Raw genomic sequence first — 6,880 nt, forward strand, 5'->3', positions numbered from 1 at the left:
GCGGGGCTGGGAGCGCGCGCCCGGGAGGCGCGTGGAGCGCCCGCGGCAGGGAGGGCGGGCTGCAGGCGGCGCCGGGCGGGCCCTCCGCCTCCCGGACACATGGAGTACCTTCTCCGCCCCTGGCCGCCAGTCGCAGCGCAGAGAGGGATGGTCAGCATCCCGCCAGGCGAACAGTCCGAGCGCCCGGAACGGAGATTGCACCGCCACTCCCCGGGGACTTGTTCGCTGGCAGGCCTAACCCAGCGCGAGGCCCTAGTAAGCGCTCTTTGGGACGGGAAAGCTGCTGCTGCAACCTTCTGAGAAGAAGCTCTTTCCGTCATGTCAGGACTGTAACACGGAGTCATGATCGCATATAGCCAAATATGTAATTAAGAAGAGTCGGGGACGTATCCTGCAGTGGAATGCTGAGTTCGATAAAGTTGCAGGATGCTGGGGGAAGTGGGTTGATGAGCCAGTGCAAAATGAATGGAATCATGGAATCGGCATTAGAGCTCTTAACGCCTGTCCGTCAGTCTCTAGAGATTGCTGACTGCCTGTGACGTGGAAAGTTGATGTTTGCAGGAGCTCTGGGCTCATGGGATGTTGCTATAACCACCGAGGACCCTTGGTTAACCTGGAAAGAGCACGAAGTGCCCAGGTTAATGTGGGATCTGGTGGTTTGTGTTCGCAGGGCAAGTGAATAATAACTCCACAGCCAGGACGACTCATTCTCATCAGCGTCAACTGGGCGCCCAACAGTATGAGAGGAATCAAATGAACAACTTTTAAAGGACATTAAACAAAGCACCTAAGTGGACTTTGACCCTGTAGCTAACCACTTGAAGCACAAAACATAACAAGTGGAAAAAGGGGTGGAGCAGGTGGAAAAAGGCGTGGAGCAGATGCCATAAGAAACCAAGTGCAAAATGCGGCAGACTTGTGTCAGATTCACTCAGTAGCAGGAAAAGCCCTGGCTTTGAACAACACCTGGATCAGAGGGATGCCTGGAGCTGCTTCAGCCACAGATCTCCTGGATCACTCTGCCCAACTCAACTGTTCCTCCATTCACCTGTCTCCCCAAAATCACTAGGACAGGTGTTACCTTCTGGAAATAACTGATTTCAGGCCAACCTGCTGTTGGACCCCATCCCCTAGGATATTCGAATACACAGGCCTCATTCTCACCCTGCTAGTAACAGTGTTTGACACGTGGTTTGCTCTTACTATTATCATTATTATGATTTTAATGCTATCAGTATTATAATGATCAAGATGACTATTTGTAAAGCCAGATTGCATGGTTCAAATTCAGTTTACACTACTAACTGTATGGCTTTGAATAAGTTACCTACCCCGCTAGGCCACAGTTTCCTCATCCATAATTGGGGATGATGATGGCATCCGCCTGACTGGGCTATTATGCACATTACATGAGCTAATATATGAAAGAACTTAAAGTGGCATCTGACATATGGGAAGAAAACATTCAAGAAATATCAACAGAAGTAGAGACCAAGCCAAGCCTATGTCTAGCTGGTCCCAGACTACCCCACTGCCAGCCTATAATGTTGGCATGATCTCCCACTGACCTGCTGAGACCTACCATGAGTGATGCAGCATTTCACATATACTGTGTCTAATGGGAGGCTGCGTCCTTCCATCCTCATTTCACTGTTGGGAGGACTCCAACCCTGGCTTTCTGACTCAATGTCCAAGGTCTCCCTTCTGTTCAACATCCAGATCCTGGGATTAGAGGCCCCTGCTCCAGTCCAAAAGACACTAAGCTCAGCTTTCCTGCCACACGCTCCACACACCTCAACTTCAGCAGTGTGTGCCAACTACCCCTCTCTTGTGGCCTCTTTTTTCCTTGTGCCTCTCATGGTCTCAGTCCTGAGAATGAGGATCTTGTCTCTCATAAGAAAGTGAAACATTCAAAATTTCTGTCTGGGAAAGTTCCCGAGGCAGGACAGGTCCAGATGTGGGAAGGACACTTGCTGTTTTTAAAGACTCAAGTGAGGCTGATGAATGGAAGGATCTTGGAGAGAGGGTGATGACAAGATCAGATTTGTATCCTGTACAGTATATTCTTCTCCCGTGCAGAACATCATTCTTACATCCCCCTTCAAAACATCAGGCACTCGCTGGGAAAGTAAGAGCCCACGAACATGCAGCTCTTCCGGGGAGCATTTGCTGCTTGTTGTTATTGTTTATTTTTTTTGAAGTGCTGGGGATTGAATCCAGGACCTCAGTCACTGCTGTTCTTAAGACCCCATAGGAGGAGGAATCCAAAGGAATGAATCCCCATTAGAGGAATTTGAATCCCTGTAGGTGTGTCCAGAATGTGTGCCACTATTTCCTGGCTCTGTGACCTCTGGCAGGTTATGGGCTCCCTGGAGCCAGCCTGTTTCCCCAGTTCCCACCTCACTAGCCATTGGGAGGATTGGCACAGTAGTCCCTGCCTACCACTTAGTAAGGCTACACTCATGGGTTCCCCTCTTCCTAGCAGTAACTCTCAACCCTGGCAGCCTGGAGGGCCCTGCCTGGTCCTCAAACTTGGCCGCATATTAGAATCTGGGTGGGGGGATTTTAAAACACCCATTCCTATCCTCTGCTGCCAGCAAATCTGATTCGGTTGGTCTGGGCTATGATCTGGGCATCAGAACTTTTTGTTCTTTTCTTTTTTTTTTTTTTGCTAGTGCTGATAATGGAAACCAGGATCTTGCACATGCTAATTAAGAACCCTGATCTATGGAAATTTAAAAGAGGATATCCATCCCCAGGTCCTACCCCTGAAGAAACTCAAATAGAACCTCTGAGAACTGGGCTCCAGAATTCTTTGAACATATCATACATATTTTATTCCATCCTCATAAAAAGATATATGCCTGGGGGTTAGGGGGAGTGGATTTTGTCACTGTTTATAAGAATAGGATCTCATTGTGCACACTTTTCCCAGACCTTGCTATCAACAGTCAATTGCTGTGAAAAATTCCTCCAGGTTAACTAGTAGTATTCTAATTTAGTCACTTTACTTTTAATCTTTTATTTTGACATAATTTCAGACTTACAGGAATGTTGCAAAAATAGTCCCAGGAGATCCCATTTACCCATTTAGAGTCCCCAAATGTTAACCAGTTGTGGTTCTTCCTTCATGCCTGGATAGGTTTTTAAAGCCCCAGATGATTCTAATCTGCAGCATGGTGCTATTCTAGGGCTCCCAGGGCGCGGTGAGACTCAGGCAGGTCTGTGAAATTTCTGAGCTTTTGTGAGGGGCCTTCGCATCAGAGGCCGCTGTGTGAGGTGGCTGAGATGGTGGCCTCTGAGTCAGGCTGCTGGGCTTAATTCTGGCTCCATCACTTCCCAGCCTTCTGTGCCTCTGGTTCCCCAACTATAAAACAGGGATAGGAGACTTGCTGTGTGAGCACGGGGTGGGATTACTTAGACTGCCCCAGCTCCCAGTGAGCGCTCACCAAAGGCCAGCTCTTCCTACATGGAGCATTCCATGGTTCATCTATGAACTAAAGTTGGTTTAAGCTTGCCCTGGTGAGCTGTAAGCACAATTCTTTATGATCCCAGAATCCTTAAATCCCTCAGACCAATTGGGAGGTGTCAATATTATAGAAGGACTTCCACTTGGAAACAGGTGCCTTTTAAAAATGAAATTAGCAAGAATCAGTTAAAAATATCTGCCACAGTGACTCACCCTAAGTGATGTTTTGTATGTTTTGTGGGTGGCAGGCTGGGAAACGCCCAAGTGTAACCTCAGTGTCCAGAATGTGTCACTGGGGCAGGAACCGGACAGAGGAAAGTGATGAACTGAGCAATGCTCAGAAGTGGCTCAAGACCCGTGCCCATGAGCATCAGGCGGCAGACCTGTGTGGAGCAGGCCAGGGGAGAGTTCACAGGGGTTAGGGGACCCTGGAGACCCAGAGAGCAAGTTCTCCCCCAAGGGCCAGCTGCTCCCTGGGCCAAAGCCAGATGGCAATGTGGGCCCTTAATCATTGCATGTTCCAGTCTTTCTGTAGAAGCTGAAACTTTGCACCTTAATGTAGTATTTCCCAATTTTTGGATATTTTTAGTTTTCAAAATTTAAAAACTCTTCCTGGGGGGCTGGGGATATAGCTCAGTTGGTAGAGTGCTTGCCTCACATGCACAAGGCCATGGGTTCAATCTCCAGGACCACACACACACACATAAAAAGAACTCTTCCCTACCAGGCATGGTGGTACATACTTGTAATCCTTCCGTACTTGAATGGAAGGATCTTGGAGGGAGGGTGATGACAAGACTAGTTACTCTAGAGACTGAGGCAGGAGGATACAAGTTCAAGGCCAGCCTCAGCAACTCAATGAGAAATAAAATAAAAAGATGCTAGTGGTAGAGCACCCCTGAGTTCAATCTCCAGTACTGAAAAAAATGAAAACAAAACTTTAAAAAATCCTCTTGCTCTGCAAGCCAGTTTATAGCTCCTGGTCATGAAAATTTAGTAAGGGGCTGGTTTTCAGATTCACCTGGCTGCCAAGAACCAGGTGAATATAAAAGGTGAAAAGCAGCTGTAAGAATTTTTGTTTCTCTGGGATTGTTCAAGGAAGAGGGACCCTGTCAGATGACTCTAGGTCACTGGGATGTGTGTCTGCTCTGTAGCAGGGTGAGGAAGTTTCCTTCAGTTCCTTGACGGTTTCTTGAGCACCTACTCTGCCTAGCCGTCCTTTTCCCAGAATCATCCAGTTTTCTGAGCTCAGCATCCAGCAGCTGTGTTCATAGGCTCCCAGGCTGCCTGCTAACTATGAAGTACCTTCCACACTACCTTGACCTCGGGAACTGGGCTCTCCTGGAGCAGAGATCCCTGCACACATCACAGAACAAGACTGCCTGGGACCTGATCTCCCTCCTTGAAGATATCCCCGGAGCTTAGCTCTCTCTGTTCCACATGAGCACAATGAAAAGGAATCATTTGTGTGTAAGATGTGGCTTCTGAGTAGAGTAATCATCAAAGGGCATGAAATGCATATTATTTTAGAAAACCTTAACATTTACATATTATGTGAAGCAATTGAGAAACATCTGATTATTTCAAATCCATCAGAGGCATCTGAGTTTATATAAAAATAGAAAATACTACACATTACTCAAAACCCAACATTATGTGATGTAAATGCAATGAAAAGGGGACTTCTAGTTGTCACCAATTCTATAAATTGTCACTTGGGCGGCAGCCATGCAGAGACGGTAGGTAAGTGTAATCAGAATCCTTCCAAATACACGAGAGAGCCAATGAAAAAGAAGCGGGGTGCTCCTTGACAGCCAGGTGAATCTGAAAACCTCCAGTACCTGAAAGTTGATGCTTCCCTTCCCTTGATTGGAGCCAAAGTACCCAAGATGATAATTAATGTCAAAAAAGTGTTACTGGCCTAAAATAAAGCAGAAAAACCCAGAAAGCACAACTAAGCAATGGCTCTAAGAGATTCACCCTCCACAAGTCCTTCTAGGTTCCCACAGACAAAGACCCCAGTGATGAGTTCACAATTCAAAATTATAAATCACACAAGGAAACCGTCCACCCGTTGTGCTCAGAAGCTGGCAGACAGAACTAGGAGCAGAAGTCAACCCACAGGACCTGGAGATAATAGAGAGGTCTCAAAGAGATACTAAGTAGATTCAAAATGATTCAGACATCAAAGAAGACAAAAATGCAAGACACCCTGAAAAGAAGACATGCACTATAAAAAAAAAAAAAAAAGATCAAACTGAAAGTCTAGAAATGAACAACACAGGGGCACGGAAATTACAATGTGTACTTGAACTTGCACAGACAAGCTAGAGAACTGAAGAGACAGAGCTGAAAAGAGAATTTTCAATCAGAAAGATCAGAAGAAAACACAAAGAAATAAAGGAATAGAAAATAGGGGGAAAGAGGTTGGGGGATAAGGAGGACATGACGAGAACAGAGCTGCTTCTAGAGAGAATGCGGGGAAGAGAGTAGATATTCCAAAAGATACTGCCTGAGAATTTTCTAGAATTGATGAAATACATAAATCCATCTGTCTTAGGAAGCACAGCAAATTTTGATCCAGTTGAATGTGCTTTCTCATCCTGACTTCTCATGCTGAACATGACGAATTGTGCTGTCCACTCGTCTCCTTCAAAGTGGGGGGAAAGAACTGTGGACGGCAATGAAAGAAAATGAAAGTGTATTTACTGTCACATCCTGTTGCTGGGGTTTGATAGTCCTGGTCTGGGCTCAAGGGGAGGGCAAAAGGCACCCAGAGAGAGGCAGTAAAATCTTTTATTATCAGAATTTGATAAAACCAACATCTGCAGAAACTGAAGGAGGGTGAGGACAACGGCTCTTGGGGGAGAGCATAGCAGTGTCACTGTGCTGACCACACCTTTCCTTTCAAAGTTATCTTGGGGGCTATTTATTTGAAGTTTTGTGTCAGTAGGGGACTAGCAGGAAACAGATGGCCCAGTCAAACTGGGTGATGGAGGAAGTTTAAGAAAGGGACCGTTTGCAGAGACATGGGCTGGGTTCAGGGAAACCAGGAGACTGCAGGCGTGGTGGTGGGTGAGGGGCCGTCACCACCTCTGGGCCTGGAAAGCAAGGAGGCGGGGAGGCTGGACCCCAGAGGCAGCTGCAGGAAGAGGGCCACGTGGCAGGCACTGTAGCTCTCCCAGCCCTGCACGGGGCCATGCAGCCAGCCTGCCCCTCTGGAGGTGTGCCCAGGAGGATTTGATTTACCCCCCAATTCTTCCTCAAATGTGTCCCAGTTTGGACAGTAAATAGTTAGATCATCCAGGCAAGGGCACCCGTTAGCCCAGTCCACTTGGAACAGTCTCAGGAGAAAGAAAGCAAAGCAGAAGGATGGAGAGCACGGGTGTGGGGGTGGGGGGGCACAGGGGA

This window comes from Marmota marmota, unplaced genomic scaffold (genome assembly GCF_001458135.2).
Source record: "Marmota marmota marmota unplaced genomic scaffold, marMar, whole genome shotgun sequence".
Lineage (NCBI taxonomy): Eukaryota > Metazoa > Chordata > Mammalia > Rodentia > Sciuridae > Marmota > Marmota marmota.